Source organism: Siphateles boraxobius, unplaced genomic scaffold (assembly GCF_051911475.1).
Source record: "Siphateles boraxobius isolate OS27281-9 unplaced genomic scaffold, OSU_SipBor_1 390, whole genome shotgun sequence".
In the NCBI taxonomy this organism is placed as follows: Eukaryota; Metazoa; Chordata; class Actinopteri; order Cypriniformes; family Leuciscidae; genus Siphateles; species Siphateles boraxobius.
In genome coordinates this window covers 125,324-134,616 of record NW_027509020.1, presented here as the reverse complement: position 1 = coordinate 134,616, position 9,293 = coordinate 125,324, and the positions used below count along the sequence as shown (strand labels likewise).

General features: G+C 40.0%; 21 non-coding genes across 21 annotated transcripts; all 21 read left to right on the top strand.

Moving 5' to 3' along the window:
- The first annotated feature begins 360 nt into the window (after positions 1-360).
- On the top strand, positions 361-479 carry LOC143705051 (5S ribosomal RNA). Its single transcript, XR_013191986.1, has one exon. It is a non-coding gene; the product is annotated as a 5S ribosomal RNA (ribosomal RNA).
- A 162-nt stretch (positions 480-641) lies between these two features.
- Positions 642-760, top strand: LOC143704655 (5S ribosomal RNA). Its single transcript, XR_013191604.1, has one exon. It is a non-coding gene; the product is annotated as a 5S ribosomal RNA (ribosomal RNA).
- A 372-nt stretch (positions 761-1,132) lies between these two features.
- On the top strand, positions 1,133-1,251 carry LOC143705050 (5S ribosomal RNA). The gene has a single exon (XR_013191985.1). It is a non-coding gene; the product is annotated as a 5S ribosomal RNA (ribosomal RNA).
- A 363-nt stretch (positions 1,252-1,614) lies between these two features.
- LOC143705049 (5S ribosomal RNA) lies at positions 1,615-1,733 on the top strand. Its single transcript, XR_013191984.1, has one exon. It is a non-coding gene; the product is annotated as a 5S ribosomal RNA (ribosomal RNA).
- A 373-nt stretch (positions 1,734-2,106) lies between these two features.
- LOC143705048 (5S ribosomal RNA) lies at positions 2,107-2,225 on the top strand. Its single transcript, XR_013191983.1, has one exon. It is a non-coding gene; the product is annotated as a 5S ribosomal RNA (ribosomal RNA).
- Positions 2,226-2,387: 162 nt separating this feature from the next.
- Positions 2,388-2,506, top strand: LOC143705047 (5S ribosomal RNA). Its single transcript, XR_013191982.1, has one exon. It is a non-coding gene; the product is annotated as a 5S ribosomal RNA (ribosomal RNA).
- Positions 2,507-2,878: 372 nt separating this feature from the next.
- LOC143705046 (5S ribosomal RNA) lies at positions 2,879-2,997 on the top strand. The gene has a single exon (XR_013191980.1). It is a non-coding gene; the product is annotated as a 5S ribosomal RNA (ribosomal RNA).
- A 372-nt stretch (positions 2,998-3,369) lies between these two features.
- Positions 3,370-3,488, top strand: LOC143705045 (5S ribosomal RNA). Its single transcript, XR_013191979.1, has one exon. It is a non-coding gene; the product is annotated as a 5S ribosomal RNA (ribosomal RNA).
- A 162-nt stretch (positions 3,489-3,650) lies between these two features.
- On the top strand, positions 3,651-3,769 carry LOC143705044 (5S ribosomal RNA). The gene has a single exon (XR_013191978.1). It is a non-coding gene; the product is annotated as a 5S ribosomal RNA (ribosomal RNA).
- Positions 3,770-4,132: 363 nt separating this feature from the next.
- Positions 4,133-4,251, top strand: LOC143705041 (5S ribosomal RNA). The gene has a single exon (XR_013191976.1). It is a non-coding gene; the product is annotated as a 5S ribosomal RNA (ribosomal RNA).
- A 371-nt stretch (positions 4,252-4,622) lies between these two features.
- LOC143705040 (5S ribosomal RNA) lies at positions 4,623-4,741 on the top strand. The gene has a single exon (XR_013191975.1). It is a non-coding gene; the product is annotated as a 5S ribosomal RNA (ribosomal RNA).
- Positions 4,742-5,112: 371 nt separating this feature from the next.
- On the top strand, positions 5,113-5,231 carry LOC143705039 (5S ribosomal RNA). The gene has a single exon (XR_013191974.1). It is a non-coding gene; the product is annotated as a 5S ribosomal RNA (ribosomal RNA).
- Positions 5,232-5,393: 162 nt separating this feature from the next.
- Positions 5,394-5,512, top strand: LOC143704654 (5S ribosomal RNA). Its single transcript, XR_013191603.1, has one exon. It is a non-coding gene; the product is annotated as a 5S ribosomal RNA (ribosomal RNA).
- A 372-nt stretch (positions 5,513-5,884) lies between these two features.
- Positions 5,885-6,003, top strand: LOC143705038 (5S ribosomal RNA). The gene has a single exon (XR_013191973.1). It is a non-coding gene; the product is annotated as a 5S ribosomal RNA (ribosomal RNA).
- A 363-nt stretch (positions 6,004-6,366) lies between these two features.
- On the top strand, positions 6,367-6,485 carry LOC143705037 (5S ribosomal RNA). The gene has a single exon (XR_013191972.1). It is a non-coding gene; the product is annotated as a 5S ribosomal RNA (ribosomal RNA).
- Positions 6,486-6,858: 373 nt separating this feature from the next.
- Positions 6,859-6,977, top strand: LOC143705036 (5S ribosomal RNA). Its single transcript, XR_013191971.1, has one exon. It is a non-coding gene; the product is annotated as a 5S ribosomal RNA (ribosomal RNA).
- Positions 6,978-7,139: 162 nt separating this feature from the next.
- LOC143705035 (5S ribosomal RNA) lies at positions 7,140-7,258 on the top strand. The gene has a single exon (XR_013191970.1). It is a non-coding gene; the product is annotated as a 5S ribosomal RNA (ribosomal RNA).
- Positions 7,259-7,630: 372 nt separating this feature from the next.
- On the top strand, positions 7,631-7,749 carry LOC143705034 (5S ribosomal RNA). Its single transcript, XR_013191969.1, has one exon. It is a non-coding gene; the product is annotated as a 5S ribosomal RNA (ribosomal RNA).
- Positions 7,750-8,121: 372 nt separating this feature from the next.
- Positions 8,122-8,240, top strand: LOC143705033 (5S ribosomal RNA). The gene has a single exon (XR_013191968.1). It is a non-coding gene; the product is annotated as a 5S ribosomal RNA (ribosomal RNA).
- Positions 8,241-8,402: 162 nt separating this feature from the next.
- LOC143705032 (5S ribosomal RNA) lies at positions 8,403-8,521 on the top strand. The gene has a single exon (XR_013191967.1). It is a non-coding gene; the product is annotated as a 5S ribosomal RNA (ribosomal RNA).
- Positions 8,522-8,884: 363 nt separating this feature from the next.
- Positions 8,885-9,003, top strand: LOC143705030 (5S ribosomal RNA). The gene has a single exon (XR_013191965.1). It is a non-coding gene; the product is annotated as a 5S ribosomal RNA (ribosomal RNA).
- The last annotated feature ends 290 nt before the right edge of the window (positions 9,004-9,293 follow it).

The window sequence follows — 9,293 nt, the reverse complement described above, 5'->3', positions numbered from 1 at the left end:
AAAAAAAAAAAAAAGAGTGCCTGAGCTTCAAAAAGCCTTAAAAAGTCTCTGAGATTCTTCAGAAAGCATGAAAGAGTTTGAGTTTTTTCAAAAGTTCTTCTTAGTCTTCTTCACTAATGGTCTAAGCTTTTAAATAAGGCCTGGTTAGTACTTGGATGGGAGGCCGCATGGGAATACTAGGTGTTGTAAGCTTTTTTAAGAAAAAAAAAAAAGAGTCCCTGAGCTTCTTCAAAAAGCCTTAAAAAGTCTCTGAGATTCTTCAGAAAGCATGAAAGAGCTTGAGTTTTTTCAAAAGTTGTTCTTAGTTTTCTTCACTAATGGTCTAACCTTTTAAATAGCCCAATTTTGGCAGCAGTTTTAGCTTACGGCCATACCACCTTGGGCACGCCCGATCTCGTCTGATCTCGGAAGCTAAGCAGGGTCGGGCCTGGTTAGTACTTGGATGGGAGACCGCCTGGGAATACCAGGTGCTGTAAGCTTTTAAAAAAAAAAAAAAGAGTGCCTGAGCTTCAAAAAGCCTTAAAAAGTCTCTGAGATTCTTCAGAAAGCATGAAAGAGCTTGAGTTTTTTCAAAAGTTGTTCTTAGTTTTCTTCACTAATGGTCTAACCTTTTAAATAGCCCAATTTTGGCAGCAGTTTTAGCTTACGGCCATACCACCTTGGGCACGCCCGATCTCGTCTGATCTCGGAAGCTAAGCAGGGTGGGGCCTGGTTAGTACTTGGATGGGAGACCGCCTGGGAATACCAGGTGCTGTAAGCTTTTAAAAAAAAAAAATAAAAAAAAAAGAGTGCCTGAGCTTCAAAAAGCCTTAAAAAGTCTCTGAGATTCTTCAGAAAGCATGAAAGAGTTTGAGTTTTTTCAAAAGTTCTTCTTAGTCTTCTTCACTAATGGTCTAAGCTTTTAAATAAGGCCTGGTTAGTACTTGGATGGGAGGCCGCATGGGAATACTAGGTGTTGTAAGCTTTTTTAAGAAAAAAAAAAAAGAGTCCCTGAGCTTCTTCAAAAAGCCTTAAAAAGTCTCTGAGATTCTTCAGAAAGCATGAAAGAGCTTGAGTTTTTTCAAAAGTTGTTCTTAGTTTTCTTCACTAATGGTCTAACCTTTTAAATAGCCCAATTTTGGCAGCAGTATTCGCTTACGGCCATACCACCTTGGGCACGCCCGATCTCGTCTGATCTCGGAAGCTAAGCAGGGTCGGGCCTGGTTAGTACTTGGATGGGAGACCGCCTGGGAATACCAGGTGCTGTAAGCTTTTAAAAAAAAAAAAAAGAGTCCCTGAGCTTCAAAAAGCCTTAAAAAGTCTCTGAGATTCTTCAGAAAGCATGAAAGAGTTTGAGTTTTTTCAAAAGTTCTTCTTAGTCTTCTTCACTAATGGTCTAAGCTTTTAAATAAGGCCTGGTTAGTACTTGGATGGGAGGCCGCATGGGAATACTAGGTGTTGTAAGCTTTTTTAAGAAAAAAAAAAAAGAGTCCCTGAGCTTCTTCAAAAAGCCTTAAAAAGTCTCTGAGATTCTTCAGAAAGCATGAAAGAGCTTGAGTTTTTTCAAAAGTTGTTCTTAGTTTTCTTCACTAATGGTCTAACCTTTTAAATAGCCCAATTTTGGCAGCAGTTTTAGCTTACGGCCATACCACCTTGGGCACGCCCGATCTCGTCTGATCTCGGAAGCTAAGCAGGGTCGGGCCTGGTTAGTACTTGGATGGGAGACCGCCTGGGAATACCAGGTGCTGTAAGCTTTTAAAAAAAAAAAAAAAAAAAAAAAAGAGTGCCTGAGCTTCAAAAAGCCTTAAAAAGTCTCTGAGATTCTTCAGAAAGCATGAAAGAGTTTGAGTTTTTTCAAAAGTTCTTCTTAGTCTTCTTCACTAATGGTCTAAGCTTTTAAATAAGGCCTGGTTAGTACTTGGATGGGAGGGCGCATGGGAATACTAGGTGTTGTAAGCTTTTTTAAGAAAAAAAAAAAAGAGTCCCTGAGCTTCTTCAAAAAGCCTTAAAAAGTCTCTGAGATTCTTCAGAAAGCAAGAAAGAGCTTGAGTTTTTTCAAAAGTTGTTCTTAGTTTTCTTCACTAATGGTCTAACCTTTTAAATAGCCCAATTTTGGCAGCAGTTTTAGCTTACGGCCATACCACCTTGGGCACGCCCGATCTCGTCTGATCTCGGAAGCTAAGCAGGGTCGGGCCTGGTTAGTACTTGGATGGGAGACCGCCTGGGAATACCAGGTGCTGTAAGCTTTTAAAAAAAAAAAAAAGAGTCCCTGAGCTTCAAAAAGCCTTAAAAAGTCTCTGAGATTCTTCAGAAAGCATGAAAGAGTTTGAGTTTTTTCAAAAGTTGTTCTTAGTTTTCTTCACTAATGGTCTAACCTTTTAAATAGCCCAATTTTGGCAGCAGTTTTCGCTTACGGCCATACCACCTTGGGCACGCCCGATCTCGTCTGATCTCGGAAGCTAAGCAGGGTCGGGCCTGGTTAGTACTTGGATGGGAGACCGCCTGGGAATACCAGGTGCTGTAAGCTTTTAAAAAAAAAAAATAAAAAAAAAAGAGTGCCTGAGCTTCAAAAAGCCTTAAAAAGTCTCTGAGATTCTTCAGAAAGCATGAAAGAGTTTGAGTTTTTTCAAAAGTTCTTCTTAGTCTTCTTCACTAATGGTCTAAGCTTTTAAATAAGGCCTGGTTAGTACTTGGATGGGAGGCCGCATGGGAATACTAGGTGTTGTAAGCTTTTTTAAGAAAAAAAAAAAAGAGTCCCTGAGCTTCTTCAAAAAGCCTTAAAAAGTCTCTGAGATTCTTCAGAAAGCATGAAAGAGCTTGAGTTTTTTCAAAAGTTGTTCTTAGTTTTCTTCACTAATGGTCTAACCTTTTAAATAGCCCAATTTTGGCAGCAGTTTTAGCTTACGGCCATACCACCTTGGGCACGCCCGATCTCGTCTGATCTCGGAAGCTAAGCAGGGTCGGGCCTGGTTAGTACTTGGATGGGAGACCGCCTGGGAATACCAGGTGCTGTAAGCTTTTAAAAAAAAAAAAAAAAAAAAAAAGAGTGCCTGAGCTTCAAAAAGCCTTAAAAAGTCTCTGAGATTCTTCAGAAAGCATGAAAGAGTTTGAGTTTTTTCAAAAGTTCTTCTTAGTCTTCTTCACTAATGGTCTAAGCTTTTAAATAAGGCCTGGTTAGTACTTGGATGGGAGGCCGCATGGGAATACTAGGTGTTGTAAGCTTTTTTAAGAAAAAAAAAAAAGAGTCCCTGAGCTTCTTCAAAAACCCTTAAAAAGTCTCTGAGATTCTTCAGAAAGCATGAAAGAGTTTGAGTTTTTTCAAAAGTTGTTCTTAGTTTTCTTCACTAATGGTCTAACCTTTTAAATAGCCCAATTTTGGCAGCAGTTTTCGCTTACGGCCATACCACCTTGGGCACGCCCGATCTCGTCTGATCTCGGAAGCTAAGCAGGGTCGGGCCTGGTTAGTACTTGGATGGGAGACCGCCTGGGAATACCAGGTGCTGTAAGCTTTTAAAAAAAAAAAAAAGAGTGCCTGAGCTTCAAAAAGCCTTAAAAAGTCTCTGAGATTCTTCAGAAAGCATGAAAGAGTTTGAGTTTTTTCAAAAGTTGTTCTTAGTTTTCTTCACTAATGGTCTAACCTTTTAAATAGCCCAATTTTGGCAGCAGTATTCGCTTACGGCCATACCACCTTGGGCACGCCCGATCTCGTCTGATCTCGGAAGCTAAGCAGGGTCGGGCCTGGTTAGTACTTGGATGGGAGACCGCCTGGGAATACCAGGTGCTGTAAGCTTTTAAAAAAAAAAAAAAGAGTCCCTGAGCTTCAAAAAGCCTTAAAAAGTCTCTGAGATTCTTCAGAAAGCATGAAAGAGTTTGAGTTTTTTCAAAAGTTCTTCTTAGTCTTCTTCACTAATGGTCTAAGCTTTTAAATAAGGCCTGGTTAGTACTTGGATGGGAGGCCGCATGGGAATACTAGGTGTTGTAAGCTTTTTTAAGAAAAAAAAAAAAGAGTCCCTGAGCTTCTTCAAAAAGCCTTAAAAAGTCTCTGAGATTCTTCAGAAAGCATGAAAGAGCTTGAGTTTTTTCAAAAGTTGTTCTTAGTTTTCTTCACTAATGGTCTAACCTTTTAAATAGCCCAATTTTGGCAGCAGTTTTAGCTTACGGCCATACCACCTTGGGCACGCCCGATCTCGTCTGATCTCGGAAGCTAAGCAGGGTCGGGCCTGGTTAGTACTTGGATGGGAGACCGCCTGGGAATACCAGGTGCTGTAAGCTTTTAAAAAAAAAAAAAAAAAAAAAAGAGTGCCTGAGCTTCAAAAAGCCTTAAAAAGTCTCTGAGATTCTTCAGAAAGCATGAAAGAGTTTGAGTTTTTTCAAAAGTTCTTCTTAGTCTTCTTCACTAATGGTCTAAGCTTTTAAATAAGGCCTGGTTAGTACTTGGATGGGAGGCCGCATGGGAATACTAGGTGTTGTAATCTTTTTTAAGAAAAAAAAAAAAGAGTCCCTGAGCTTCTTCAAAAAGCCTTAAAAAGTCTCTGAGATTCTTCAGAAAGCATGAAAGAGCTTGAGTTTTTTCAAAAGTTGTTCTTAGTTTTCTTCACTAATGGTCTAACCTTTTAAATAGCCCAATTTTGGCAGCAGTTTTAGCTTACGGCCATACCACCTTGGGCACGCCCGATCTCGTCTGATCTCGGAAGCTAAGCAGGGTCGGGCCTGGTTAGTACTTGGATGGGAGACCGCCTGGGAATACCAGGTGCTGTAAGCTTTTAAAAAAAAAAAAAAAAAAAAAAGAGTGCCTGAGCTTCAAAAAGCCTTAAAAAGTCTCTGAGATTCTTCAGAAAGCATGAAAGAGTTTGAGTTTTTTCAAAAGTTCTTCTTAGTCTTCTTCACTAATGGTCTAAGCTTTTAAATAAGGCCTGGTTAGTACTTGGATGGGAGGCCGCATGGGAATACTAGGTGTTGTAAGCTTTTTTAAGAAAAAAAAAAAAGAGTCCCTGAGCTTCTTCAAAAAGCCTTAAAAAGTCTCTGAGATTCTTCAGAAAGCATGAAAGAGCTTGAGTTTTTTCAAAAGTTGTTCTTAGTTTTCTTCACTAATGGTCTAACCTTTTAAATAGCCCAATTTTGGCAGCAGTTTTAGCTTACGGCCATACCACCTTGGGCACGCCCGATCTCGTCTGATCTCGGAAGCTAAGCAGGGTCGGGCCTGGTTAGTACTTGGATGGGAGACCGCCTGGGAATACCAGGTGCTGTAAGCTTTTAAAAAAAAAAAAAAGAGTGCCTGAGCTTCAAAAAGCCTTAAAAAGTCTCTGAGATTCTTCAGAAAGCATGAAAGAGCTTGAGTTTTTTCAAAAGTTGTTCTTAGTTTTCTTCACTAATGGTCTAACCTTTTAAATAGCCCAATTTTGGCAGCAGTTTTAGCTTACGGCCATACCACCTTGGGCACGCCCGATCTCGTCTGATCTCGGAAGCTAAGCAGGGTGGGGCCTGGTTAGTACTTGGATGGGAGACCGCCTGGGAATACCAGGTGCTGTAAGCTTTTAAAAAAAAAAAATAAAAAAAAAAGAGTGCCTGAGCTTCAAAAAGCCTTAAAAAGTCTCTGAGATTCTTCAGAAAGCATGAAAGAGTTTGAGTTTTTTCAAAAGTTCTTCTTAGTCTTCTTCACTAATGGTCTAAGCTTTTAAATAAGGCCTGGTTAGTACTTGGATGGGAGGCCGCATGGGAATACTAGGTGTTGTAAGCTTTTTTAAGAAAAAAAAAAAAGAGTCCCTGAGCTTCTTCAAAAAGCCTTAAAAAGTCTCTGAGATTCTTCAGAAAGCATGAAAGAGCTTGAGTTTTTTCAAAAGTTGTTCTTAGTTTTCTTCACTAATGGTCTAACCTTTTAAATAGCCCAATTTTGGCAGCAGTATTCGCTTACGGCCATACCACCTTGGGCACGCCCGATCTCGTCTGATCTCGGAAGCTAAGCAGGGTCGGGCCTGGTTAGTACTTGGATGGGAGACCGCCTGGGAATACCAGGTGCTGTAAGCTTTTAAAAAAAAAAAAAAGAGTCCCTGAGCTTCAAAAAGCCTTAAAAAGTCTCTGAGATTCTTCAGAAAGCATGAAAGAGTTTGAGTTTTTTCAAAAGTTCTTCTTAGTCTTCTTCACTAATGGTCTAAGCTTTTAAATAAGGCCTGGTTAGTACTTGGATGGGAGGCCGCATGGGAATACTAGGTGTTGTAAGCTTTTTTAAGAAAAAAAAAAAAGAGTCCCTGAGCTTCTTCAAAAAGCCTTAAAAAGTCTCTGAGATTCTTCAGAAAGCATGAAAGAGCTTGAGTTTTTTCAAAAGTTGTTCTTAGTTTTCTTCACTAATGGTCTAACCTTTTAAATAGCCCAATTTTGGCAGCAGTTTTAGCTTACGGCCATACCACCTTGGGCACGCCCGATCTCGTCTGATCTCGGAAGCTAAGCAGGGTCGGGCCTGGTTAGTACTTGGATGGGAGACCGCCTGGGAATACCAGGTGCTGTAAGCTTTTAAAAAAAAAAAAAAAAAAAAAAAAGAGTGCCTGAGCTTCAAAAAGCCTTAAAAAGTCTCTGAGATTCTTCAGAAAGCATGAAAGAGTTTGAGTTTTTTCAAAAGTTCTTCTTAGTCTTCTTCACTAATGGTCTAAGCTTTTAAATAAGGCCTGGTTAGTACTTGGATGGGAGGGCGCATGGGAATACTAGGTGTTGTAAGCTTTTTTAAGAAAAAAAAAAAAGAGTCCCTGAGCTTCTTCAAAAAGCCTTAAAAAGTCTCTGAGATTCTTCAGAAAGCAAGAAAGAGCTTGAGTTTTTTCAAAAGTTGTTCTTAGTTTTCTTCACTAATGGTCTAACCTTTTAAATAGCCCAATTTTGGCAGCAGTTTTAGCTTACGGCCATACCACCTTGGGCACGCCCGATCTCGTCTGATCTCGGAAGCTAAGCAGGGTCGGGCCTGGTTAGTACTTGGATGGGAGACCGCCTGGGAATACCAGGTGCTGTAAGCTTTTAAAAAAAAAAAAAAGAGTCCCTGAGCTTCAAAAAGCCTTAAAAAGTCTCTGAGATTCTTCAGAAAGCATGAAAGAGTTTGAGTTTTTTCAAAAGTTGTTCTTAGTTTTCTTCACTAATGGTCTAACCTTTTAAATAGCCCAATTTTGGCAGCAGTTTTCGCTTACGGCCATACCACCTTGGGCACGCCCGATCTCGTCTGATCTCGGAAGCTAAGCAGGGTCGGGCCTGGTTAGTACTTGGATGGGAGACCGCCTGGGAATACCAGGTGCTGTAAGCTTTTAAAAAAAAAAAATAAAAAAAAAAGAGTGCCTGAGCTTCAAAAAGCCTTAAAAAGTCTCTGAGATTCTTCAGAAAGCATGAAAGAGTTTGAGTTTTTTCAAAAGTTCTTCTTAGTCTTCTTCACTAATGGTCTAAGCTTTTAAATAAGGCCTGGTTAGTACTTGGATGGGAGGCCGCATGGGAATACTAGGTGTTGTAAGCTTTTTTAAGAAAAAAAAAAAAGAGTCCCTGAGCTTCTTCAAAAAGCCTTAAAAAGTCTCTGAGATTCTTCAGAAAGCATGAAAGAGCTTGAGTTTTTTCAAAAGTTGTTCTTAGTTTTCTTCACTAATGGTCTAACCTTTTAAATAGCCCAATTTTGGCAGCAGTTTTAGCTTACGGCCATACCACCTTGGGCACGCCCGATCTCGTCTGATCTCGGAAGCTAAGCAGGGTCGGGCCTGGTTAGTACTTGGATGGGAGACCGCCTGGGAATACCAGGTGCTGTAAGCTTTTAAAAAAAAAAAAAAAAAAAAAAAGAGTGCCTGAGCTTCAAAAAGCCTTAAAAAGTCTCTGAGATTCTTCAGAAAGCATGAAAGAGTTTGAGTTTTTTCAAAAGTTCTTCTTAGTCTTCTTCACTAATGGTCTAAGCTTTTAAATAAGGCCTGGTTAGTACTTGGATGGGAGGCCGCATGGGAATACTAGGTGTTGTAAGCTTTTTTAAGAAAAAAAAAAAAGAGTCCCTGAGCTTCTTCAAAAACCCTTAAAAAGTCTCTGAGATTCTTCAGAAAGCATGAAAGAGTTTGAGTTTTTTCAAAAGTTGTTCTTAGTTTTCTTCACTAATGGTCTAACCTTTTAAATAGCCCAATTTTGGCAGCAGTTTTCGCTTACGGCCATACCACCTTGGGCACGCCCGATCTCGTCTGATCTCGGAAGCTAAGCAGGGTCGGGCCTGGTTAGTACTTGGATGGGAGACCGCCTGGGAATACCAGGTGCTGTAAGCTTTTAAAAAAAAAAAAAAGAGTGCCTGAGCTTCAAAAAGCCTTAAAAAGTCTCTGAGATTCTTCAGAAAGCATGAAAGAGTTTGAGTTTTTTCAAAAGTTGTTCTTAGTTTTCTTCACTAATGGTCTAACCTTTTAAATAGCCCAATTTTGGCAGCAGTATTCGCTTACGGCCATACCACCTTGGGCACGCCCGATCTCGTCTGATCTCGGAAGCTAAGCAGGGTCGGGCCTGGTTAGTACTTGGATGGGAGACCGCCTGGGAATACCAGGTGCTGTAAGCTTTTAAAAAAAAAAAAAAGAGTCCCTGAGCTTCAAAAAGCCTTAAAAAGTCTCTGAGATTCTTCAGAAAGCATGAAAGAGTTTGAGTTTTTTCAAAAGTTCTTCTTAGTCTTCTTCACTAATGGTCTAAGCTTTTAAATAAGGCCTGGTTAGTACTTGGATGGGAGGCCGCATGGGAATACTAGGTGTTGTAAGCTTTTTTAAGAAAAAAAAAAAAGAGTCCCTGAGCTTCTTCAAAAAGCCTTAAAAAGTCTCTGAGATTCTTCAGAAAGCATGAAAGAGCTTGAGTTTTTTCAAAAGTTGTTCTTAGTTTTCTTCACTAATGGTCTAACCTTTTAAATAGCCCAATTTTGGCAGCAGTTTTAGCTTACGGCCATACCACCTTGGGCACGCCCGATCTCGTCTGATCTCGGAAGCTAAGCAGGGTCGGGCCTGGTTAGTACTTGGATGGGAGACCGCCTGGGAATACCAGGTGCTGTAAGCTTTTAAAAAAAAAAAAAAAAAAAAAAGAGTGCCTGAGCTTCAAAAAGCCTTAAAAAGTCTCTGAGATTCTTCAGAAAGCATGAAAGAGTTTGAGTTTTTTCAAAAGTTCTTCTTAGTCTTCTTCACTAATGGTCTAAGCTTTTAAATAAGGCCTGGTTAGTACTTGGATGGGAGGCCGCATGGGAATACTAGGTGTTGTAATCTTTTTTAAGAAAAAAAAAAAAGAGTCCCTGAGCTTCTTCAAAAAGCCTTAAAAAGTCTCTGAGATTCTTCAGAAAGCATGAAAGAGCT